Raw genomic sequence first — 27,374 nt, 5'->3', positions numbered from 1 at the left:
CTCCTATGGCCCAATGACCCTTGCACCACAGGTGGGACTAATCCAGCAGCCAGCTGGAATGCCCCCCCTCCCTCCAGCACAGCAAACAGCTCAACAGCCGGGCCCCCTCCCCCAGCAGCCAATGACATTGTCCCTCCTCTCTCCAGCCCAGCAAGTCTCCCAGTAGCCAGTTGGAGTGCAGCAACAAGGAGCAGCCCTGCAGCAAGTTCTAGCCCAGCCAGCTGCGGCCAGAGCCCCTCCACCCGCAAGGCCAACGCCACCCCGCTTCAGAGCAACCTTTGACGGGACGCTGGCAAAACTAGCTTATTTCCTCAGCAGGGTCTGAGCTCACGTGGATCAGTACGGGGACCAATACGAATCAGAACGGGACTTGGTTTCGGCAATCTCAGATGGGATGAATGAGGGAGAGGCTTCTGAATGGATAGCCCAGCTGCACAATGAGGGCGCTGCAGAACTGAATGATGCCGATGGGTTTATTACACTGCAGCATTCCCGATTTGAGGACCCAGACTGTATAAATGAAAGTGAAGCCATGCTAAAGGTCATGAAGCAAGGTAATCGATGTATAAAAGACTTTGTATGGGTAGACGAGTTGCAGGGAATCTAGGGCATTGGCCTGACCGCATACTCCTATACTACTTTAAAGAAGCTATTGACCCAGAAGTCAGAAAAGCCTGTGGGATCCGGGGGGTGCCTGAATGTCTCCACGACTGGTCTACCATGTCCATAACTCTAAACAGAGAAGTCCACTCCACAGCAAAACCCCAGCAGAGCAGCCGCCTCGGAGAGCGTTATCTAAATCGGAGCTTAATCGGAGTTTCTATTCGCGGACGTCCCCCTTTTTTCCCCAGTCGCTGTTCTACCCTTCCCTTGTGAGGGATGGAAACGTAAGACCTCCGTGGAGTGCCACCGTGAGAGATATTGTGAGAGGATGGTGATTTTCCCAGGGGTTATTTCCGGAGATCTTTTGTATCATCCACCAATGTGGTCGCCTACCACCCATCGGCTGTTGTCGTGAGAGGACGACGGCCTTGTTCCCAACGTGAGAGGGTGGGGTGAACTATGGAGGACATGCTGGCTGTTGTCGTGAGAGGACGATGGCCTTCGTTCCAGCCGTGAGAGGGCGGTGCAAATTATGGAGGACATGAGGCCTGACTTCCAGAGGCCCATGTTAGGGCCTTCTGTTGTGGATAAAATCGAGCTGACTGAGGAGAGGCTAAGGACAGATTGTATACAATTGCATTCGGTAGCAGAGTTATGGATTTTGAAGGACCATCCTTTTGCACGGGTATGTCCTCTCTCCTTGTTGGACAGGGGGTTGGACCGTCTGATTGGTATGGGATGGGGGAAATAGGGTGGGGAAAGATAGGACTCCGAAGGGAACAGAGGGTTATTCTATCGTTACGGTGATTGGGAGGGGCAGATATGGTGGGAGCAGAAGGTCTGGCAGCACCCAGGGGGCACGCATCCGCTATCTTCAGACGTTTGCCGGTCCTGACCTTTATTACCCTTCTCGCAGTCCGAGTGATGAGGGTTCACAGGGTTCGGGACTTGGGCTGGTTTTGTTCAATGCCCAGTCTGTGGTAAATAAGGCCCCGCTCATTTATGATCTTATTCAGGAGGAGAATCAACCATGGTATCTTACTGCAATGGCTAAGGGGGTTGGGAGTGGGAGGCACTGTTTTTCAGTGGTTCTCCTACCTCTTGGGTCGTACGCAGTTTGTGCTGGCAGGGGAGCAAAGATTGACCCCTAGGCCCCTACCTTGTGGGGTGACGCAGGGTTGGTTCTTTCGCCTCTCCTGTTCAACATATACATGAAACCCCTGGGTGAGATCATCCGGGGATTTGGGGTGCGGTATCATCAATATGCTGATGATACCCAACTTTTCATCTCCACCCCGCATCACCCTAACGATGCCCTTGACGTGATGTCCCGGTGTTTGGAGGCAGTATGGGTCTGGATGGGGACGAACAGACTTAGACTCAACCCTGACAAGACCAAGTGGCTGTGGTTACCGGCACCCCGTTTTGTCCACTATGTTCCATCGCTATCCCTGGGGGGGAGGTGTTGACCCCCTCAGAGAAGGTACACAATTTGGAAGTCCTCCTAGACCCACAGCTTAGCTTGGAAGATCATTTGACTGCTGTAGCCAGGGGACCTTTGTCCAGGTGCACCTGGTTCGCCAATTGCGTCCCTTTCTGGACCGAGATGCCTTACTCACAGTTGCTCATGCCCTCATCACCTCTCGTTTGGACTACTGCAATGCACTTTACATGGGGCTGCCCTTGAGGAGCACTCGGAGACTTCAACTGGTGCAGAATGCGGCCGCGTGGGTTGTCATGGGGGTGCCTCGGTACTCCCATGTTACACCACTCCTTTGCAGTCTGCATTGGCTCCCGTTGTCTTCTGAATGCAATTCAAAGTGCTCGTGATCACATTTAAAGCCCTACATGCAACCGGTAGCCTTCCATCGCCCGGTTCGCTCCCACAGAGTTGGCCTCCTCAGGTACCTTTGGCTAGACAATGTCAACTGGTGACCCTTGGGGGAGACCCTTCTCTGTGGGAGCCCCTACCCTCTGGAATACGTTACCCCTGGAGCTCCGGATAATCCCCGACCTCTGAACTTTCCGCCAGGCCTTGAAGACCTGGCTCTTCCAACGGGCGGGGCTGGGTTGACCCTAAATTGATTTTGTAGCTTTTTGAATTCTTAAATCTTAAATTTGAATTGGTATTCCCACGTTTAACCTTATTTATTGGATATTCTGTTTTAATTTGTCTTTTAACTTTTGTATTCTCTGTTTCTTATTGTTGTGAGCCACCCTGAGTCCTTCGGGAGAAGGGGGGCATATAAATCCAATAAATAAATAAATAAATAAATAAATCTAGAAGGCCCATTTCAAAGGCTACTAATATCATCCCCCCTCAACTGGGGGGGGGGCAATTAAGTGCTATCGGTGTGGACAAACAAGACATTGAGCTTCTGAGTGCCTGGCCCCTGCCCCAGTTCCACAACAACATCCTGCCACAGCTACACGAGGCAGGAGGGCTCCAAGGAAAACCCCAGACACCAGCCAATTCACCAGAAAAGCCATGGAAATTCCCCTCCTCACTGAAGAGAGTGAGGACCCTCTGGCTAAAGAAGCCCCTCTCAGTGTGGCTAGCGGAGATGAAGACCCGATGGTGAGTGCACCCATCTCCCCCTTCTCAATTAAAGTAAAAGTGGTGCTGCCAGAGACAGGGAAACAAGCAGAACTGCCAGCAATAATAGATACTGGCTGCACCAGATGTCTAATCGGGCTTAAAGTTGTAGAACAATTGGGGATCAGGACAACACCCTTAAAACACCCAATTAAATTTCACCAGGTGGATGGAACATTATTGGGGGAGTCCCTGCCACCCATATTCCGAACTGATTAAATTATAGATGGGGAAACATCATGAACTTATACGATTTATAGTAACCCCAAAAATGTCAGAATCTATCATACTAGACCTGGCTTGGCTGGACAAATGGGGCCCCACCATCACATGGGAAGATGGATACCAGAAAATCAGAATAGGGGTTGGCCCATTACCCCCTGCCCCTCCCCCCAAAGAGCAACCTATCCATAACGGCCAGCAGCCAGAAACAGCAGCGGTTTGTTCAGATGGGCTTCCAGGCAAACCAAGTTCCTAAGGTGTATGTAGACTTAGCCGAAGCTTTCAGTGAGGAAGAATGTAACCTCCTCCCCCCTCATCGGCCCATGGACTGCGCCATCGAATTACAGCCTGGAGCCAAATTGCCAAAACCCAGAATGTACTCCATGACACCTGCTGAAATGACCGAGTTGAGGAAGTACATTGACAACAACCTAGCCAGAGGGTTCATCAAGCCTGTGAAATCCAGGATGGCCGCCCCAGTACTGTTTAAAGAAAAAAAAGATGGTACATTGTGTGTTGATTTTAGGGGCGTGAACGGAATTTGCATACAAAATACCTACCCCCTCCCACTGATGAAGGACTTACTGAACCACCTATCAAAAGGCAAGATTTTCACCAAGCTAGATCTAAGAGAAGCTTACTACCGAGTTCGCATAAAGGAGGGAGATGAATGGAAGACTGTTTTTAACTGCCCCTTGGGCAGCTTCCAATTCCGGGTCATGCCTTTTGGACTCCAAGGGGCCCCCGCAGTCTTCATGCAGCTTCATGCTTTGCATGAGCACCTATATCAGGGGGTTCTTGTTTATCTTGATGATATTCTTATATTCAGCGAAAGTATGGAAGAACATGTCAAATTGGTCAGACAAGTGCTGAAAAAGTTCCTAGCGACCAAGTTTATGCGAAGTTGTCCAAATGCGAGTTCCATAAGGAGTCCTTGGACTACCTGGGATACAGGGTGTCGAGTCAGGGAATTGAAATGGACCCAGGGAAAGTGAGGGCAGTGCTGGACTGGCAGCCCCCACGAACCCGTAAGCAACTCCAGAGCTTCCTGGGATTTGCAAACTTTTACAGACAATTCATCCCTTCCTTCACTTTGACAGAATTGCTAAAAATCGGCCCGTCTCCCACCAAGCCAAAACCTAGCCAACCTCTAGCTTGGACAATGGACTGTCAAAAATCCTTTGAACGGTTGAAACACCTATTTGCAGTGGAGCCAATCCTACAGCATCCTGACTCAAATAAGCCCTTTGTGGTTCAGGCGGACGCAAGTGATGTGGCAGTGGCTGCTATTCTACTGCAAAGGAACGCCCGAAACAATCTAATGCCGTGTGCTTACGTATCAAGAAAATTAACGGACACTGAGCGCAGATGGGCGGTATGGGAAAAAGAGGCATTTGCGGTGCGATGGGCTCTCCTATCCTGGAGACACTTCCTAGAGGGGGTTAATGAGCCGTTTGAGGTTTGGACTGACCACAAGAATCTCAAGGTGCTGAAGACCCCGAGGAAACTTTCTCCCAAGCAGGTTCATTGGGCTCAATATTTCAAACGCTTTAACTTCAACCTGAAATACATCCCGGGGGGGGGGTAAAAACCTTTTAGCTGATGCTCTCTCCCGTAAGCCCCAATTTGACAGCCGATGGGAAGAGATAGTTCACGCCATGTTCTCAGAGACTCAGCCAGCCACCCAAGCCCGCACCCGAGCACAAACGCGCCACGGTTCCAACCTCCCTGAAGACAAGTTGACAGTGGAGCTAAAAGCGGTGGTCTCGACTGATTCCTGGTTCAAGGAAAACCAGGCGGACCTAACCCTAAGAGACGGGTTGGCATGGAAAGGGAGTAAACTTTATGTGCCCCGCAGCCTGCGACTCCTGGTGCTAAAGAGGAATCATGATTCTCGACTAAGGGGCCACTTTGGATTTTTAAAAACCCTCCATTTGACTAGGAGACAATTCTGGTGGCCAAAGATAAAAGCTGATGTGGAAGACTATGTGAGGAGCTGCGCCACCTGCGCCATCATGAAATCGCGACCAGAAGCCCCCTGGACTTCTCCAGGCTGTGGCCGAACCCACCAAACCCTGGGAGGAGATTGCGATGGACTTCATAGTTGAGCTTCCTGACAGTGGGGTGGTAACAGGGTTATTTGGACTATCATTGATTTATTCTCCAAGCAAGCACACTTCACTGCCTGCAACGGACTACCCTCAGCCAAGAAGCTGGCAAAGCTGTTTGTAAAACATATCTACAGGCTAGATGGAGTCCCAAGGAGAATAATATCGGATCGCGGGGTCCAGTTTACCGCTAAGTTCTAGAGAGAGTTTCTGTGATCCATTGGGTCATCCCAGGGGCTTAGCTCAGCTTTTCACCTATCGACTAATGGATTGGCTGAAAAATTGAACTCAATGGTGGAGCAATACATTAGGGGTTATGTAAATTATCAACAGGAAAACTGGGCGGACTTGCTACCGTTTGCAGAAGTGGCTTATAATAATGCAGTACACACCAGTACTCGGTTGACTCCTTTTCAGATAACTACGGACATGGATTTTGTGCTGATGCCTGAGTTGCCTAGAGAGCCACCCACTTCTATGTCCCTAACAGAATGGATGACCTCGTTGAAAAAGGGTTGGGAGAATACTAAGAAAGCTTTAGCAGAATTAGCGGAAAGGTATAAGGCCCAGGTCGACAAATGCCGGTCCCTCCAACAACCTTTCCGAATAGGCGATAAGGTGTATTTGTCCACCGAGTACCTAAGATTGAGGTTACCCAGCAAGAAGTTTGGACCCAAATTCATAGGTCCCTTCCCTATAGTGAAAGTTATTAACCCAGTGACTGTCCAACTTAGCCTCCCTCGCATATTAGGAAAAGTACATCCCGTTTTCCACAGTAGCTTATTGAGACTGGCCAGAGAATCTACCCTAAGACCCTTGCCAGCTGCTCCACCCCCTCCTTTGGTAGTGCAAGGGAAGACTCATTATGAGGTGAAGAAAATCCTGGACTCTAGACTCTACAGGGGTCGCTTATAATATTTGATACATTTGGTAAATTTAGCTGAAGCTACTTGGGTGAAGAGTTGGGGTGTAAATGCTGATGCTCTAGTGAAACAATTTCATGATAAATTTTCTGAGAAACCGAAAGGTCCCCCGGGGGTGGGGGGAGAAGGGGTCAAGGAGTCTGGTGAATGGTGTTAACTCCTTCTTTTGTGTTTTGTCTGCTTTATTTTTCAGGATGTGGTTCTTTCTGCGGGGCGGGGGGGGGACACCTTTCAGCTTTGGAAGCCATATTAGGCCGGAAGCTTCAATGCTGCCACTGTGAAGTTTCCAAAAGATGCCCTAATTAATTCATGAGCCATGAGCCAAACTTCAAAAGAAATACAGTCATTTATTAGGAGCACCATTTCGGCAATATTCAGATGCAGTTAGAATTAATCCCACATAGATTTACATTCCCCTATAACCCTGTCTCTCCCCTCCTTCCTGGCCATGTCATAAATTACATTCTCCAATTACCCACTTTGGTTAGCTGTGAAATCCAACACCCTTCTGATTACAGAAAGAAAGCATGTATGGAATGTAACTTCAGTTAGGGAAATTAATCAACTCTATCAGTTCTCCTTCCCTCCTGCTTATGGCAATTTGAAAGCTTTGCAAGTTGACATTCGGCTCCCCTCACTTCCCGAGGGCAACCTGCGCAAAGCAAAACAATTTGAGTACAGATGTAGAGTTTAGGGACGTGACCCCCCACCTGGCTTGTTTGGATTTTTCGCGTGAAATTTGGCTATAAGGCGATCAGCCTGGATGTTTCGACTCTTTACCAAGATGCCTCTGATGAGGCGTAACCCTTCCACTTGATTAAATATTGGAGCTGTCTCCTGTTTCACCTCGAATTGAGGATTTGCTGCACCTCATAATGGGTCTGGCCCCCTATGACCACGGGGTCTGGGGGCTCACAGGGTAGTGGCCTCAGGGTCAATCCGACCACGGGTTTTAAGAGGCTACTATGGAATACCAGGTGTATCTTCCCTAGCAGTTGGGGCAATTTCAATTGCACCGTGACCGGGTTGATTATCTTTACTATGGGGAATGATCCCATAAACTTTGGCCCCAATTTCTTGTTAGGGAGTTTTAACCTCAAATATTTTGTGGAGAGGTAAACCTTCTCCCCCAATTGAAATGGCCTTTGGGGAGCTGGGTGTTTGCCTGTTTCTTATAGGTTTTTGCCGCTTTAGCTAGTGCTTTCTTGACATTCTCCCAGGTTGCTTTCAGTGTCGCCATCCAATCAGTCAAGCTGACTGAGGGAGGGGGGCTCCCTTGGGTACTCAGTCATTGGGACGAAGTCCATGCCGCTCACTACCTTGAACGGGGTTAGCCCCGTGCTATTGTGAACAGCATTATTATATGCGACCTCAGCAAAAGACAGGAGGTCCACCCAGTTGGACTGCTGATAGTTCACGTAGCATCTCAGGTACTGCTCTACCATGGCATTCAGTCTCTCTACCCCCCCATTGGTGCTCGGATGAAAGGCTGAGCTAAGGCCCTGGGATGACCCAATGGACCGTAGGAACTCCCTCCAGAACTTAGCAGTGAACTGGACCCCTCTTCAGAGATAATTCTTCTTGGTACTCCATGAAGGCGGTAGATCTGTTTCAGGAACAGTTTGGCCAACTGGTGGGCTGAGGGTAGTCCGCTGCAGGGTATGAAGTGTGCCTGTTTGGAAAATAAATCTATTACAGTCCAGATCACTGTGTTTCCCCCACTTTTCAACAACTCCACTATAAAGAGCCTTGGTGGCGCAGCAGGCTAAAGTGCTGTTAAGTAGCACCAGCTGCCTGCAATTACTACAAGTCCAAATCTCACCAGGCTCAAGGTTGACTCAGCCTTCCATCCTTTCAAGGTAGGTAAAATGAGGACCCGGATTGTGAGGGCAATAAGATGACTTTGTATAAAAAAGAACACCGTGGGGGGGAGGGGGGTGAAAGCCCTACTAAGCAGGTATATACAAAAGTATGAAGCCTATTGCTTAACGCATTGTAAGCCACCCTGAGTCTTCAGAGAAGGGCAGCATATAAATCGAACCAATAAATAAATAAATAAATAATAAATAAATAAATAAATAATTAATAAATAAATAAATAAATAAATAAATAAATAAATAATAAATAAATAAATAATAAAGTCCATTGCAATCTCCTCCCATGGTCTTGTTGGCTCTGCTACTGATTGTAGCAGTCCGGGGGGTTTTCTTGTCGCTTCTTCATCATGGCGCAGATGGTGTAACTTTTTACATAACTGTCTATGTCTTTCTTTATGCTGGTCCACCAGAACTGCCTCCGTGCTAAGTGTAAAGTCTTTAGGAATCCGAAGTGGCCTGCCGGTTTAACGTCGTGGCTCCTCTGGAGGATCAGAGTGCGTAGGGATTCCGGGACATAGAGTTTTGTCCCCTTCCATGCGAGGTCATCCCTTTTTGTCAGGATGTGTTGATTGTCTCGGAACCAGGGGTCTGCCAACAGTTCAGTTTTGAGTTTTGCTGTTAGATCGCTTGTTGGTTGGTCGTGCCGGTCGTGGCGTTGTCGTCTGGTGGTTACTTGGCCCGCTATTTGGGTAAGGGGAACAATGGCGTCCACTACCTGCTCCCGCTCACATTTGTACTGGGGCATGCGGGAGGGCATCCGCTAGAAAGTTCCTCCCCCTGGAATGTGCTTTAGCACAAAATCAAAACGGTTGAAGTATTGAGCCCAATGGACTTGTTTGGGCGATGGTTTTTGTGCTGTGGTTCCCCATTGGCTGGGCAGTTTCAGGTCGGGTTGCCCCCTCTCTTTCGTGTCTGTGTGCTCTCTCATGTTGTTGGCGCATGAGCCACTGTCGACTTTTATTGCTACTCTGAACCACTCAGAGAGCTGGTTTGAGATGTCCCAGTAAGCGGTTACCTGGGCAATTTGATTTTCCAGGCTTTTTCTGAAAAAGTGCACTAGCAACCGCTCTGGCAAAGGGGGTAGCCTCCCAATGACTCTCCTAAATTCTCGGATGTGCTCTTTAATGGGACAGCCCCTCTGCTTTAGATAGCTGAGCTCATCCTTTGCATATGGGTCTTCCTCTGCCTCCTCGAATCTGGCCTCTAGCAGTTGTAGGAAGTTGTCTACGTCTTGCAGTTGGGGGCTCTCTTGTGGAGGACTGCTGCCATTCCCTTGCTTCCCCCTCTAGCCTCTCTGCAGTGGTATTCGCCATGGCTCTGGGGGATGGGTAGCGGTGTCCATAACCTTCTAGGTGGATCTCAGCTGAGTCAAGGAACAGAGCTAGCTGGTCTGAGTCCCCATCAAACTTTCCTCTGAACTGAGGCAGTTCACTCAGCACTGCTCCTCTCTTCCCCTGTTGGCCTCTGTATGCTTGCATTTGATGTAGCTGGCCCTCTTCTTCAGCTCTAGTTTGGAGGGAGAGAGGGGCTGCCTGCTGCGTGGAAAAGACACTGGTTGCAGCCTCCTTCTGATGGGTGGAGAAGGGGGGCTGTGTTCCTGTCTGCTTCTTCTCACTTCAAAGGGATCCACTGCTCCTCCCTTCTCCTTTGGCCTGCACGATGGCCCCTCATCGGGAAGGGTGGCTCGGTCAAATTCCTCCCTTGGCTGCTCTCTGGAACTCCCCAGGGGTTTTGGGAGCCTGGCTTGTTTCCAGTCCAATGTCCACTCCACTCTTCCAAGCTCGCTCAGGGGCTTCCCCTTTTCCCGGGCATTGGGGTAGGGGAATTCAGCCTCAGCTGCTTTAGGGATTAACTCCCACCAATACTCATCTTTTCTTGCTTCCGCCGTTGGAGCAGGCATCTCAGCTTTGATGTCTGAGGGAGGTTGCACTCTGGCTGCAATTAGGCTCTCTTCAGATAGCCCGTCTTCGGCCATGGTTCCTGATTTTCCCTCCCAGCACCCCAGATATTGGAGAGTCCAGGATTCAGGAAACCTGATAATCTTGATAGATTTTAAAAGTGAGTGTCTGTGAAGTTTCCGAAAGATGCCCTAATTAATTCATGAGCCATGAGCCAAACTTCAAAAGAAATACAGTCATTTATTAGGAGCACCATTTCGGCAATATTCAGATGCAGTTAGAATCCCACGTAGATTTACATTCCCCTATGACCCTGTCTCTCCCCTCCTCCCTGGCCATGTCATAAATCACATTCTCCAATTACCCACTTTGGCTGGCTGTGAAATACAACACCCTTCTTCTGATTGCGGAAAGAAAGCATGTATGGAATATAACTTCAGTTAGGGAAATTAATCCACTCTATCAGTTCTCCCTCCCTCCTGCTTACGGCAACTTGAAAGCTTTGCAAGTTGACAGCCACCTTCTCATGTGTGGGAAAGTAGGAGAGGGGATTAAGGAGAGGGGTTGTTAGTAGACATAATAGCATTCTTCCTGTCGGTCAAGGTCAGGGCGATCCAGCATCTGGAGAAGGAGTGGTTGGGGCTGGATCAAGATGGAACGGATGTTGATTGGAGCATGTGATTGACTGGGGGGAAAGGGGATGGGTTTGGGAGCTTTGACTTACTGAAGGAAAACCCAGGCGTTTCAGATTCGGGTTTTCCCAGATGTGCCAGTTTGCCTATTTTCTAGTAAAGAGAACTTTGGAAAAATGTTTGTTTCCACGTCTTTACTTGGAGTTGGGGTTGTTGTGGCTCCGTCCTCCGAGCCTATCTTATCGGAGGGAGAAGGCTCCGAACATGAAGGAGAGGAGTCGGCCAGGCCTCCCTCTCCAGGCCCCTCCTCTCTGGCACTGCCTCAGGTGCCGGCCGAGGAAGAGGAGATTAGCCAGGAGCCAGGTGTCTCCGATGGAGACTCCATAGCGATGGAAGCGATCTGTCGTTCCTGGATCCACGCCAACGAAGGCGTGATAAACGGTTGCAGCAGTTGAGGAGGCGTGCCAGGGATTAGGCTGAGTCACTGGACCACACCCCAGAGACTATATAAGAGAGTGTGGTGGCCATTTAAGACTCTGTGACGGACAAAAACTAACTCTGGCTAGTCACTTTGAACAACGCCTAAATCTGCCGAAGGTTTCTTGTTTTGAACTGGACTATTTGCAAACTGTGTGTATTTCTGTTTATATGGTGAAGGGATACTCCCGTTTATTGAAGTAAAAGCACTTGGCAGTCGGTGCTCGTCTTGCTGCCAAGTTTCTGATAACAAACTGTGTGCGTGCCAAGTGCTTCCTTTAACCCTCGGCTGGCTGTATGTGTGTGTGGAGACGGGGACAGAACAGGGTTTTTTCTGGAACGTTGACACTCTTTCTCCAGTAGATGGCTCTCTTATTCCCAAATCCAATGTTAAACAATCTGTCAAAAACAGTTGATAATCCAATAAATCCAGGAGGTTTAAAAATTCAAATAAACAAGTAATTTTTCCCTAAAACCGCTTTCAAATTATTTGAGCTTTTTTGCAAGCTTTCAGTATTTTATAACTACTCTTGGGCTTTTTCCGCCTTTTTGTTTCTGTTTTTTTTCTTTTTCCCCTTGTATTAATTCACCCCTATTTTAAGCTTAGGAGTTTTCTTTTCATATTCTTTTTGTTATTGCAAATAAAAGTTGGTAATCATCTCACCTAGTTTCAGTGTTCTGTCCATACACTGCTCCTGCACAATCTTGGGTGCCGAGTGTCCCGGCTTTGTGATTGCCAGCAATGGCGGTCATGCCTGTTCCTATTCGGGAGAGCTTGCTTCGGACCTAACAAGGAATTTGCGGGTTCCTTGTGGCCAGCGAAGTGCCTCTCCTTCCTTCACCTCCCCTACAAGGAGGCTATGACCCCGAAGGGTCTTCCGGCAGCGGTTACTGGCTGGATTTTCGCGGGGCTCAGCACAGCCGCGGCTGCAACCAGAAGTCCCTCATTACTTGGTAAGTTATTCCTCCTGCTCATTTTTAAGTTACATGAAAATGCAAATCTTTTCCAACAGTTTATCTGCAAAGTCAATGTTCTAATCTGGTACAGAAATAATTTAAACTACATATTAGCACCTTTTAATTTTTATATGTGTTACCTACATAAACCACAGAATCAGAATTGAAAGAGGCTGTGTAAGCTATGCCTACTCAGTGCAAGAATCAAAATAAAGGCATCCCAAATCAATATAATTTGTTATTTCCCTTGAACCAGAGCCTAGCATTTGCTTGTGCAAATAGTTCCGCTCTCGAACTGTTCTTCCAGTTAGGAAGCGTTTAAAAAAAAATCTTAACAGACATTTCCCTTCCTATAAACCAAATATATACTGCTCAAAAAAAATAAAGGGAACACAAGCAGAAGACATCAGAGATATGAATGAATGAAATAGCCTTATTAAATACTTTGTTCTTTACATACAGTAGTTTATACACTACTCAAACAACTAAAGGGAACACAAAACTACTGTATGTAATGAACAAAGTATTTAATAAGGCTATTTCTTTCATTCAGATCTTGGATGTCTTCTGCTTGTGTTCCCTTTATTTTTTTGAGCAGTGTATTATTCCATATATCCTGGAGCAAGAAAGAATGGGTTCTGACCACCTTTTGTATTTCTGGTATTTGAAAAGTGCAGTCATATCCACTATCACATACCTGTGCATTTAATTTTTGTTTCCTACATGAAGAAAGTTACCCTTCTCTCTCTTAAATTTAATCACTCATCTAGTGCTTAATGGTAATTTTCACTTCATCTAGATCCGTGATGGCGAACCTATGGCACGCATGCCAGAAGTGGCACACAGCCACTCTGTGGGCATGTGTGCCATTGCCAGCTGCTGGGTTCCAGTGTGTGCATGCGTGCCAGCCAGCTAGTCTTCGCACCTGCAGTCAGCTTCGGCCAGCTGGTCTTTGCACCTGTGGTCAACTGGTCTTAGTGTGCGCCAGAACCCGGAAGAGAGCAGCTGGCCAGTGTGCATGCACGCAATGGAACCCGGAAGAGCAGCTGGTCGCCGCACGCATGCGCACTAGCCAGCTGCTGTCTTTCAGGTTCTGGCGCTCCGACGTTCTCCAGTTTCAGCACTCGGTGCCGAAAAGGATAACCATCACTGATCTAGATAATGGTACTTTAAGAAAAGTGCTGATATAAAGGGTTTCCCTCAGAGTTCAGCTATTATTGAGCTGTGACAGGGTTGAAGGGAGTCTTCAGGTGGTACATTTTGGATGCAAAACATCCAAATGACTTAAACGTTTGAAATACTGGAAGCTTAATTCTAGCCAGGAACTTGCCTATTACCTTACCAACTTAACTATGTCTGATCTACTGCCTTATTCATTTTCTTTCTTTTTTTAAATAATTTTTATTGAGTATTTTACATTTTAAAACAAAACACACAATAACAAAAAAAACAAACGCACACACATCAGACGTTAAAATACAATACTAACAACAGATATATACAATTTTACAACTTTCTGCATCGACTTTTGTCTTTACTCTTAGCTTTTATCCTCCCGCTTCTTCTCTTTATTTTTAAATATTCATAATTAACTTTGTTAATTAACTTTTTTGTTAGCAGGGTCACTATTTACATTCATATCCAGTATGTTAATATCAAATTTCACTTTATATTCTTATTTCTTAATTTGGTTTCTGTTTTCCAACCATGTATAAAACCTATCCCACACTTTATAATAATCCGAGTCTTCTCTTTCTTTGATCTCCATAGATAATTTATCCATTTCGGCGCATTCGAGGATTTTCTTTATTATTGTTTCTTCTGATGGTGTATTGTCGACTTCCACGTTTGCGCTACAGTAATTCTGGCCGCCGTTAGAATATGGAGTATAATATAATAGAAACTTTTCCATTTTTCTATCAATCATTCCTAGGAGGAACATCTCTGGTTTGAAATCTACCTTTTGGAGTATAATCTTTTCCAACCACCCTTTAATTTTATACCAAAATTTCCTCACCTTAGGGCACATCCACCACATGTGGTAGCATGTCCCTAGTTTGTGACCACATCTCCAACATTGAGGTGATTAATTGGGTTACAAATTTGCCAGTCTCGCTGGTGTTAAATGCCACCCATTTTATAGCTGTTTTCTTTGTATGATACTGCCATGGTCAATTTATAATTTTTCTCCTACAATTTTTCCCATTTATCCAATTCTGTGGAATGTCCAAAATTCCTACTTATTGTTTCCTTTACTGTTTCTTCTTCCAATTTGTATTCTAATAGGTAATTATAAATATTTGTAATCATTTTTCTTCCTGATCCTAATATTATTTTATCTAATTCCAGTTGTTTCCTGTTTATGCCAAATTGTTCCTTATCTTTTTTAAATCTAGTTTTGATTTGTAAATATGGTCACCATTCCAAATTTATTCCTTGTTTTTTCATATCTTGTATTGATTTTAATTCTCCTTTTGTCCTGTTTTGTCCTTGTGTCCTAATAAATCTGCATATCTCACCATTTTATCTAGGTCAGTGGTATTTGGATATATCATTGCTTCCATTGTAGACAATCAAACTGGGACTTTCATACAATGATTCTTTTTAATGTTTTCTCATACTTTCAGTAGTGTATCCCTTACCTTATGATGTTGAAAATAAGTGTGATTTATTTTTCCCATCCCATAAAAAGCCATGCCAACCAAGTTGAAGGTCATGGCCTTCTATCGTTAATATCCGCTTATTTTTAAGTTATATCCAATCTTTGAGCCATGTTAGGGATGCTGCTTGATAGTAAAGTTCCCATTCTGGTAAACCGAAACCTCCTTTTTTCCTACTATCTTGCAATAATTTGAATTTAATGCACGTTTTTTTCCCTGACCATATGAATTTCGATGTCAATTTGTTCAATTGTTCAAAAAAAGTTTTCCCTAATGTTATTGGTACTGTTTGAAATAAATATAGTAACTTGGGCAATATGTTCATTTTTATCGTTGAAATTCTGCCAATTAATGATATTGGTAATTTAGTCCAGTTATCCAAATCTTTTCGTATTTGTAATAGGAGTGTATCGTAATTTTCCCTCTTTATGGTAGTACACTTTTCTGATATCCAAATTCCTAAATATTTAATTTTCTTTGTTTTCGAGATTCCCAGTTCCTCCTTTAGTTGTTCACTCCGTTGTTTAAATTCTTAGTCAATATTTTAGTTTTGTCTTTATTCATTTTAAATCCTGCTACTGCGCCAAATTGGTTTGTCTTGTAGTAAAAATAGGTCCAGATTCTAAAGGTTCCTCAATAATAAATGCCAGATCATCTGGCTTGGACCTTATATTCTTATGACTTAATTTTTAATCTCTTTATTTCCGAATTATCTCTAATTTGGGACATTAATGTCTCCACAGACAGAATGAACAACAGAGGAGACAGCGGGGAGCCCTGTCTTACTCCTTTAATTATTTCAAAACTTTCTGTTTGTTCCCCATTGATTATTATCTTTGCCATCTGTATAGTGTATATGGCTCTAATCGTGTCTATAATTTTTTCTCCAAAATTCATTCTTATTAATTGGTTTATCATAAAGTCCCAGTTGTCAAAAGCTTTTTGTGCATCCAAGAAAACTACAGCTACCTGTTTTTCGGTGTGGGCTTCGTAATATTCTAATGCTGATGATAATTCTTATATTGTTTTTTATATATCTGTTGGGTAGGAATCCATTTTGGTCCAAATGTATAATTTTGTTCAGTATATTTTTAATTCTATCCGCTATTATGGCCATAAATATTTTGTAGTCAGCATTTATCAGAGACTGGCTGATAATTCTGTATCTTCTGTTGTTCACTATTGTTTTTGGGGATGAGAGTTATTAACAATTCCTTGCAGAATTCTGGTATCCTGGCCTTTTTCAGTATTTCATTAAATGTTTCTAATAGCAGTTGTTCTAACGACTCTTGAAATGTTTTATAAAATTCAGCGGGAATTCCATCTGGGCCCTGGAGTCTTATTAATTTTTTGCTTTTGAATTGCTCTTTGAATCTCCAGTTTCGTTATTTCTTCGTTTAATATTTCTTTTGTTATATCTTCTATTCTTGGAAGATTCCTTTTTTGAAGGTATCTTTGAATATTCTCCTCTTCAATTTTTTCTGAACTGTATAGCTTTTGAAAATAGTTTACTGCTATGCTTTTCTTTTTTTCTTCCTGTAGATGCACCATTCCATTCTCATCCTCTAATTGTTTTATTAATTTCTTTTCCTTTTTTTAATTTATAAGACAACCATCATCCAGGCTTATTGGCATTTTCAAAATAATTTTGTTTAGTTGCTCTAAATTTTTGTGCTACTTCTTGGGTTATTAATTGTAATTTGTGTTTAATTAACTCTTTTTCTACTTTGATTTCTTTGTTTAGGGGTTCTTCCTGTAATTTAGATTCTGCTTTTTCTAATTTTCCTTGGAGCTCTGCAAGTTGATTCTTTTTATTTCTATTTTTCCTTATTGTGTATGCTATCGATAAACCTCATATAAGCTTTCATTGTATCCCATAAATTTTGAATTGTAGTTTCTTCATTCCAGTTTTCTTTTAAAAACAGGCCTAATTCTTTTTTTGAGTATTGAATAAAATTCTTCTCTTTCACTGTCCTTTGGTTCATGGTCCATCTCCCTGTCCTCCTGACTTCTCCTTTCCAACTGATTTTTAATGGATTGTGGTCTGCCAAGGAATTGGCTTCAATTTCTATTTCCACAATGTCTTTCCCTGTTGCTGGGTCCATCTACGCCATATCTATCCTTGACCATGATTTTTGGAGGTTAGAGAAGAAGGTATATTGCTTTTTTTGTGGGTTAATTTCTCTCCTTGTATCTTTTAAGTTAAATTCCTGGGCCAATTCAAAAACTGCGGGTGGTAATATTTTCCTTTCATAATTTTTCTTTTTTCCAGTTTTGTAGTCTTTTTAAGGGTCTGCCACCGCATTGAAGTCACCTAATATGCATAGGTTATCTACTTCTGATTCTATTAGTTTTCTGTGTAACTTATTATAGTATTCTCTCTGATGTATGCTGGGTGCATAAATGACTACAAGTAATATTCTTTTTTGGAGGTCCCCAAACTAGGGAAATTATTTGTAGCATTGGCAGAAACAAAAAAAAGAAGGATAGCAGTTTATATAAAGGAAAGCTTAAATCCCAAACAAATGTATGCAGATAATGAGGGATTTAAGCTTTCCTTTATATAAACTGCAATCCTTCTTTTTTTTGTTTCTGCCAATGCTACAAATAATTTCCCTAGTTTGGGGACCTCCAAAAAACCACTTTTCTCTTTTGGAATGTGCACTTTTGTAGGCATACTATTTCAATGTTCACTTTTTGGAGTTTAGTAATCGTTTGTCTTCGTTTGATTGGTTCATTCAATCCGTTTATGTTGATTGATATTAAATTCACTTCCTCCTCCATTAAATTACTTATTTGTCCTTCCTGCTTCCCTTTTTTGTGTTACTCCCCTCTGTTGTCTTGTTCTTACACCCTCTCTGTATTGGTTTCCGGTCTCTAACTGCTCTTCCAATCCTCAATTTGATTCGTTTTCTTCTTGACTTTTGGATTCTAATTCCTCTCTACTTTCTAATTCCTCTCCAAAGTTTTGTTCACTGAATTCCTGAGCCTTTTCTACCGTATCTATTCTTATTTTTTTTTCTTCCCAGGTTATTAACATGCCCTCTGGTATTAACCATCGGAATATGATTCTATGATTGGTCAATTTAGCAGAGAGGAATTGATAATTCCTCCATTGCTCACAAATTCTTTTGGGTAATTGTTTTAATATTATGATCTCCTTCCCTTTAAACATCAGTTTGTCTTCCCTTGTCTTTCTATAAATTTCATCAGGAATTGATTTCTTTGTGAATCTGATATTAATTTCACATGTCGTTTTGCATAATTTGTATAAATTTGGTAAACCTCATCAATACTGTTCCCTAATTCCTGTCTATCTATATGTAGTAGTTCTGATAGTAATTCCACTATGAGTTTATATAGATCCTTTTCTCTGTTTTCTACCACATTTTGAAACCTTAAGTAATAGGATGATCTCTCTAACTCAAGATGGATCACTGTCTCTTCCAACTCCATTTTCTCCATTTCCCATCTCTTCTACAGTTTCTTTTCAGTTCTCTCTACTTTAGCCTCTATTACATTTATTTTTTGTTCATTGTTTGCTATTGATTCCTGAATCTTTTCCATTTTGTCATCCAATTTTCTTATGTCTCACTTCACCTCACCCATATCCCCTTTAATTTCTTCATTATTGTTTTGCATTGTTTTCTGCATTTTCATCATGACCTCTTGAATCATATTCAAAGAGATCTGCATGTTCTACACAGCTGCTGCTGTTCCTAATTTTTCAGTAGATGGCATATCTGTTATTAATTTTTGCCCTGCAGGTGAAGCTGTCACAGAGGTTGTTTTTTTTTTTTACTATTTTTGTAATTGTACCTGTAATTGACATTTTAATTTTTTGTAGAAGGGTATTCCACAACACCATATATATCTAAGTTTTTACCTTAGAAAGATCTATAGATCTTTCTATTTCTAATCTTTCTTCTTAATCTTAAATCAGTATAGAATACAGGATTTGCAATAGCAATAGCAATAGCAATTATCAATAATACCAGTTCACAATTAATTTCAGGTCTATACAATGAGAAAGTAGATGTATTTCCTATTATTAAATTAATTAAATTATTAAACAGTATCTAGAAGAAAAGGAAGGAAAAGTTAAGACAATAGGGTGGATCATCAAATGTTGAAGAAGGAAGGGGAATCACATATAGTAAAAATTATATAACAATATTTAGTATTATCTATATTAAAGCTTAGTTAACAAGTTCCAGAGTTACATAAAGAAAAAATTGGATTAACTATAAATTTCCAATCTCACAAATATATGGTAATCCTTTACCAGTCAGTATATTGGTTGATTTAATATCTCCAGTCAATAAGTCTTCCTCCTGTAAATCAACATTCTTTCTTCTTCAATCACTTTCACAGTTCCTTTTTTTTCCTCCTCCTGTTCTCCAAACTTAAAGATGGCAGCTTTCAATTTGCCTAGTCACTGTCACTTCCTCCATCTCTGTCTCCAAAGGCTGTGAAGCTTTATTTCAAGTCTTTCCTTCCTAGTAACTATTGGTTCCTATCAAGAGGTGAAAGTTGCAAGATAAAATTAGGACCAGTCTCTCCAAGTGCTTGCAGATAAGTAACCCTATATCAATTCAGACAAATGGCTGACCATGTCTTAAAAGCCTCCAGTGATGGAGAACCCACAACTTCTAAAGGCAAGCTGTTCCACTGCTTGTTTGCTCTCACTGTTAGGAAATTTCTCCTGAGTTCTAGGTTGCTTCTCTATTTGATTAGTTTCTTGTCTTGCCGTCTGGTGATTTGGAAAACAGGTTGACATTCTCATCTTTGTGGCAGCCCCTCAAATATTGGAACACTGCTATCATGTATCTTCTAATCCTTCTTTTCACAAGACTAGACATATCAATTCCTGCAACTGCCCTTTATATGTTTTAGCCTCCATCCCCCTAATCATCCTTGTTGCTCTTCTCTGCACTCTTTCCAGAGTCTCAACATCTTTTTTATTTTATTTTATTGTGGTGACCAAAAACTGGATGCAGTATTCCACTGGCAGCAGGTGGAGACATGGGGGAGGGGGGAGACAGGTGATGCGCCTACCCAGCACAGCATGGGGGGGAGAGGCGAGCTGGACATGCTGTGCTGCTGTCTGGCTCATGGGAGACTCATGGGAGGCTTGTGCAGCACTACAGGCAATAGGCAGAGGCATGGGGGAGGGGGGAGACAGGTGATGCGCCTGCCCAGCACAGCCATAGACAAGCCGAGAGACATTGGGATGGAGTTGGCGGTATGTTGGGATCATCTGTGTTTCTGCCTCTGCCTGGCTCCGCCTCACACTTTTCTCCCTGAGAGAGACAAAGCTTTGTCTGCTTGCAAATGGAACACTCCATTTCAAAGCATCCCATTTCTTCCTCATTTCTCCATCCGGGCGAAAAGTATTTGTACTCCTGCTCCGTTGCAGAAGTGAGCCGATGGCCACATAGGCTCCTTCTGCACCTGGGTGCTGATGCTGCCACTGCCAGGCAGTTGTCAGGGTATGGAGCCACGGGACCCCAAGGTAAGCCGGTGTGCATGTCAGGCAGCTCCACCACCCCCACCTTATGGCAGTGGCACTCAAAAAAATTAAAACGCCCTAAAGAAAATAAGACCGGGTCTTATTTTCGGGAAAACGCATTATGTCCACAGCATTTTACTGATCTACTATTTTAGTCACTTTGTCAAAGAATGAAATAAGATTTGTTTAGCATGATCTGTTTTTGATAAACCCATATTGGCTTTTGGTTATAATTTTGTTTGCTTCTAGGTGTTCGCAGATTTGTTGCTTGATTATTTTTTCCAAGATCTTCCCAGGTATTGATGTCAGGCTGATTGGTCTGTATTTTCCTGGATCTGTTTTTTCTCGGATCTGTTTTTTCCCCTTTTTTGAAGATGGGATCCACATCAGCTCTTTTCTAGTCCTCAGGTATTCCCATTGCTCCAAGAACTTTGAAATATACTGTATGGTTCAATGGTTCTGAAATTACATCTGCCAATTCCCTCAGAACTCTGGGATATAATCTGTCAGGACCCGGTGATTTGAATCCCATGTAGAGCTGACAGGTCTTCTCTTACCTTATTTCTGCTTATTTTAATTTGCATTCCTAGCCTGTCTTTTCTGGTTTTGGTGAGTTGGATTGTATTTTTTTTTCTTTTTGCATAAAGACAGATGCAAAGAATTAATTAAGCAGTTCTGCTTTCTACTGCCCCTTATTTTCTTGCCATTTTATCCCATTAGTGGGAGAATTGCTGGTTTGTTTGTTTTTTTACTTTTTTCTTGTTTTTTATGTGTTGAAAGAAACTTTTTATTGTTTTTGATATTTTTTTTAATAAAAGTTTTTTATTTTTTATTTTTCAAAATACATTCTATCTCCTTACACAGTGTATCATCTGGGTTCAAATATCTCTGTGTGCCAACCTTCAACATTTACATCATTCATTTTAATATAATTCTCTAATCTTAAAATTATAGTGTAGTAAAAAAATTAAACATTATAAGCCTATTCATTTTTCCTCTTAACATGTCTTCTAGTAAATATACAATAATAATAGCATTACACGTAATTATCCTCCTCATCCTAATGCTAACAATTATTTTATTTATACCTCTATCTTAACATATTTTCTACTCTTCTTTAATCTTCTTTTATTTCCAGTTCCCCTTTTCACTCTCTAACTATTGATAGAATACTTCCCATATCATATAATATTCAGTTTGTTCTTTCTCCTTAATCACTGGTGTTAATCTGTTCATTTCTGCACATTCTAATATTTTTCTAATCATCTTCTCAATAGTAATCTCTTCACTTTTCCAATGTTGTGCAAATACAATTCTAGCTGCCGTTAGAACATGAATAATTAAATAAGTATTCTCTTTATTATAGCTTTCTGGTAAATTCCCCAGCAAAAATATTTCAGATTTTAGCTCAATATGTTGTTTTGTCATCTTTTCCCTTATTTTTGTCCAATATTTTTGTGCTTTTACACATATCCACCACATATGGTAGTAAGATCCAGGTATCTGATGGCATTTCCAACATTTAGGTGACTTATATTTAAACATCTTTGCCAACCTCGCAAGGTGCCATCTATAGAACATCTTATACAATTTCTCTTTATATGCAGTCAACATTGTTAGTTTGTAGTTCCTATCCCACATTGGTCTCTCTGGTGAATGATCTCTGGCGGGCTCGGTATGGGGGTTGTTCCTCCATCCTGGTCCTACTTGACCTCTCAGCGGCTTTTTTTTTTTTTTATTGAAAAGTTTTATGAAAAATACAAACATTTTCACCCCCCCACCCTTCCCCCCTCAACCCCCCCTCCCCTTCCCACCCTCCCTTCCCCTCCCTCCCCCCACCCCCCTCCCTAGACTTCCCAGAACGAGCACAGGGTATAGCATTCACAAACCAAGAACTAAAATGTGCTAACAAATTATTACATTTCATATTCTCCCTAGGTCCTTAACTCCTTATAACTCAGAAAAAACAAACATAAACTACTTAATATTATTTCATTCATAAGCTATATGAATCTTCTTATTCGGATACTTCTTCTGTATGTAATCAATCCATTTTCTCCATTCCGATATATATCTCTCATTTGAATGGTCTTTAAGGTATGATGAAATTTTTGCCATTTCCGCCAAATGCACAACTTTTAATGTCCATTCCTCAATAGTAGGTGGATCTTCCTTCTTCCAGTACTGTGCCACCAGTAATCTGGCAGCTGTTATTAAGTTCAAAACCAGCTTAGTCTCTATTACAGTACAATCCGTAACTATTCCCAACAGAAAAAACTGTGGTGTAAATTTAATTTTTTTCTTCAAAATATTTTGAATAATCCACCATATTTTTATCCAAAAAGCCTTAATCTTTTTACATGTCCACCATATATGAAAATATGTAGCATCTTCACACTCACATCGCCAACACTTGGGTTGTAAATTTGGATACATACAAGCTAGTTTTTTTGGGTCTAAATGCCATCTATAAAACATTTTGTAAAAATTCTCCCTTAAATTTTGTGCTTGTGTAAATCTTACATTTCTAACCCATATCTTTTCCCATGTTTCCATCATTATTGGTTCACCTACATTTTGTGCCCATTTTATCATACAACCCTTGACTAAGTCTGTTTCTGAATCTATTTCCAATAATGCATTGTACAACCTTTTTATGTGCATTTGACCTTCATCTCTTATTTGCTTTATCAAATTCTCATCCTGCTGCAAAATACCAATTTTTTGATCTTCTCTCCATCTGGCCAGCAGCTGTCCATATTGAAACCAAGTCTTAATAGTCCCTTCTTCTTTTAATTGTTCCATGGATTTTAACTGTAGTCTGACTCCTTCCTTGTAAAGGAGTTCCTTATATGTAATCTTATCTTGCTTTTGCTCTAAATTTATGTTCTCTATCGCGTGTCTGGGTACTGTCCATATTGGTAACCTATCATTTAGTTTATATTTATACTTTTTCCAGACACGCAATAGAGCATTTCTTAATATATGACTTTTAAAAGTCTTATCTACTTTCTTATCATACACTAAGTAAGCATGCCAGCCATAAACCAAACCATATCCTTCAATATTCAATATCTTTTCCTCCGTTAAGTTTATCCAATCTGTGATTGCTGAGAGGGCAACAGCTTCATAATACAATCTTAAATTGGGCATCTTAAGACCACCTCTTTCTCTAGTATCTTGCAATATCTTTTGTTTGACTCGTGGTTTCTTCCCTGCCCACACAAACTTATTTATGCCCTTCTGCCATTCCTTCAAATTCTCATCTTTTTTAAGTATTGGTATCATTTGAAAAAGAAATAGAAATTTTGGTAAAATATTCATTTTTATAGCAGCTATCCTTCCCAGCAAAGACAGTTGTAGTTTTTTCCAGTTGTCCAACTCTTTCTGTATTTTGTGCCATAATGGTTCATAGTTATACTGATATAATTTCGTATTTGCGGTCATAATATAGACCCCCAGATATTTAACCTTCTTAACTACTTCAAATCCTGTTAACCTTTCTATCTCTTCTTTTTGGCTCCTAACCATATTTTTAGCTATTATTTTTGTTTTAGCTGCATTTATTTTAAAACCAGATACTTGTCCGTATAAGCAGGTTATATCCATCAAGGCTGTAATCGATTGTACCGGTTGGGTTAAGGTAACAACCAGGTCATCCGCAAATGCTCGTACCTTGTATTCATGCTGTCTAATTTTAATTCCCTTAATTGTATTCATCTCGCGTATCTTGTTTAATAAAATTTCCAGCGTCAAAATGAACAATAACGGGGACAAGGGACAGCCTTGCCTTGTTCCTTTTTCTATATTAAAAACATCTGTTAAACCACCATTAACTATTATTTGCGCTGTTTGTTTTTGATATATTGCCTTAATAGATTGTACAAATTGTTCTGCAAATTGCATCCTTTCTATTAGTTTAAGTAAAAATTGCCAATTCAATCTATCAAAGGCTTTCTCAGCATCCAAGAACACAAGCACTGCGGGGACCTGGTTGTTCCTTCCCAAATACTCTAATAAGTTAACAATTTGCCTTACATTACCCTTCATTTGTCTACCATTTATAAAATCAGTTTGATCATGGTGAATCATTTGCTGCATGACTGTCATTAATCTATTTGCCAGAATTTTTGCAAATATCTTATAGTCTGTATTTAATAATGAAATTGGCCTATAATTTTTAGGATCTGTATCGTCATGCCCTTCTTTTGGTATCAACGAAATAAATGCTGTCTTCCAAGTTGGAGGTACCTCTCCTCCCTGTTGTATATTGTTAAATAATTCTTTCAGCGGTTCTATCATTTCCTCCTGTAAGGTTTTATAGTAAATAGCCGTCAAACCGTCCGTCCCAGGAGCTTTACCCACTTTCAGCTGCTTAATTGCTAATGGAATTTCCTCAGAAGTTATCGATTGATTTAAACTATCCCTCTGCTCATTTGAAATTGTATAAATATTCTCTTTCTGCAAATATCTATCTATATCTATATCTATATCTTTAATTTTATCACCAGTATACAGCCTCGAATAAAACTCTAAAAAAGATTTTTTAATCAACTGTTGCTCATAAACCTCTTTACCCTTATATTTTATTCTCTCTATTGTCCTTGATTTTTGCTTTTTCCTTAACAAATATGCTAACCACCTGCCTGGTTTATTGGCATTGTAAAAAGTATTATGTTTTGCATATCTTAAATTAGTTGCCACTTGATCTGCTATTAACATATTAAATTGACCTTTCAATAAATTGATTGCCTCTTTAATTTTCTTATCTGTTGGATTAGCTACTAAAGCCCGTTCCTGTTTACTAATCTCATCTTCTAATTCTTTTCTTTTTGTCCCCTGTTTCTTTCTATATTTATTATTCAAATATATCAAAATTCCTCGCATATATGCCTTACTTGCATCCCATACCATTTCCATCGATGTGCCCTTTTGCATATTCATAACAAAAAATTCTTTCATAAATTTTTTACACTCTTTTACATTTTCTTCATACCTAAACAAATTATCATTTAACCTCCAGGACCTCCTAGGCCCTTTCTCATACTCCAATTCCAGCCAAACTGGACTATGGTCTGTCAATGTTCTTGAGCAAATCTTCGTATTTTTCACCCTGGATAAAAGATCGCTAGTAATTAATATAAAATCAATCCTTGAAAAGGATTGATGTCTATCTGAAAAAAAAGTAAAATCTTTTTCTTCCAGGTTTCTTTCACGCCAGATATCTCTCAACTCCCAGTCATCCATCATTTCCCAAAACGCTTTGGGCAATTTTGCTCTTGTTGACACATTTTGTTTAGGTCCCATCTTGTCTTTTTTAACATCCAAAACACCATTCCAGTCGCCTAACAGGATACAAGTTTTATATGCCCAGTGTGTCAATTTTGAATGTAGTAAATTATAAAAGTTTTCTTGTTGTTGATTCGGGGCATAAACTCCGATTACAAGTATTTTTTCTCCTTTTACTAAAAGTTCTATCGCTAAAAATCTGCCTTGATCGTCTGCTTCAATTAATTTAGCAACTAAGTCTCTTTTCAAATATATAACTATACCATTTTTCTTTTCTGGTGCTGCTGCTACGTAAGATGTACCAAGTCTTGCATTAATCAGATACTTTTGATCTTGTATTCTTATATGAGTCTCTTGTAAACAAATTACTTCATTCTTAAATTGCTTAAGATAGTGAAATATTTTTCTTCTTTTCTGTGGAGAATTCAAGCCATTAACGTTCCAAGTCAAAAATCTAGTTCCCATCTCTGGGCCTTTGGAGCCTCTGAAGCAAGTCCTGATGCTCTGATCTCATTTGAGTTTTAGGTCTTGCTCCCCCCACTGCTCCTGTTCTAGTAGTATCTTGAATCATTTCTTGAGTTGCCATCTGGGATTGTTGCTGTCTTAATTCTTCCTTGAGTCTAGCTGTCACCGATCTGGTCTGTCTTTGATCCTTTGGTAACTGCGAGAAATCAATCAGCGCCAACTCTTGAGTAGCCATTTGAATTTGTATTTCTTCTTGATCAGCCAAAGCTCCCCCCTGAACTACTGTCAAGAGCTCTTCTGTCTCAGCTTCCATTACTTCTTTCTTTCTTTTGCCTTCTGGTGATTTAGTTGATTTGGGTGTGCCAGCCTTTAATACATTAGTATGAAAATCTCTTGCTTTCCAAATTGTGTTGAGCCGATATCTCTCTCCTGAATAAGTCACCACTAGTCCAGTTGGCACCTCCCATCTGTACTGTATCTGACGTTTTCTCAGTTCATCCACCAGAAAGGCATACTCCCTTCTAGCTCTCAAGATCTTAGGGGGGATTTCTTTCATTGTCATTACTTCCTGGCCTTCCACCCGAAGCTTGTTTTTAAAAGTAGCCTGTAAAATTTCGTTGCGTACTCTCCTTATAGTAAAATATATCACAATGTCTCTTGGTAGATGTTTCTGTCTAGCAATCCAGGAGTTAACACGGTACAGCTTGTCCATCTGCCAGCCCAGATCATTTTTGGACTCCCCCACCAGCGGTGCCAATGCCTCAGACATCATTTCTCTCAAATTCTCTTGTTTATTCTCCTTCACCCCTCTAAATCTTAAAGCAAATTCCATATCTCTGTATTGTACCATTATTACATCGTCTTCAGCCCTTTGAATTCTCTTTTGAGCTTCTCCTATTTTGCTATCCAAAATTTCAGAAGATTGTTTAATTTCCTCAACTCTGTCATCCACCATCTCAATATTGCTTGCCAGACACTTAAATGCCATTAATATATCATCCCTAATCCCCTGATTGCAAATTGCAATCTCATCTGACACAGCCTGTATCTTTTCATTAGTTTCCTTAATTTTTTCATTAGTTTCCTTAATTTTTTCATCAATCACATCAACAATTTTATTTTGTGTGATTTGGAGAGCTTGTTGCAACATTTCCA

The 27,374-nt window shown here is 41.4% G+C and overlaps 1 protein-coding gene and 1 pseudogene across 7 annotated transcripts in view; both read left to right on the top strand.

The window, feature by feature from the left end:
* The window catches only part of HDAC3 (histone deacetylase 3), a 187,172-nt gene that overhangs the window by 61,397 nt on the left and 98,401 nt on the right, over nucleotides 1-27,374 (top strand). The gene's annotated exons all lie outside the window — the stretch shown is intronic.
* LOC148114789 (uncharacterized) lies at nucleotides 14-4,769 on the top strand (annotated as a pseudogene). The gene is made up of 2 exons (XR_015732931.1): nucleotides 14-31; nucleotides 167-4,769. The product of XR_015732931.1 is annotated as an uncharacterized LOC148114789 (transcript).

Source organism: Pantherophis guttatus, chromosome 3 (assembly GCF_059756535.1).
Source record: "Pantherophis guttatus breed Tessera chromosome 3, ASM5975653v1, whole genome shotgun sequence".
NCBI classification, from domain to species: Eukaryota; Metazoa; Chordata; class Lepidosauria; order Squamata; family Colubridae; genus Pantherophis; species Pantherophis guttatus.
The sequence above is the reverse complement of the archived record's forward strand: the minus strand, read 5'-3'. Positions and strand labels throughout refer to the sequence as shown.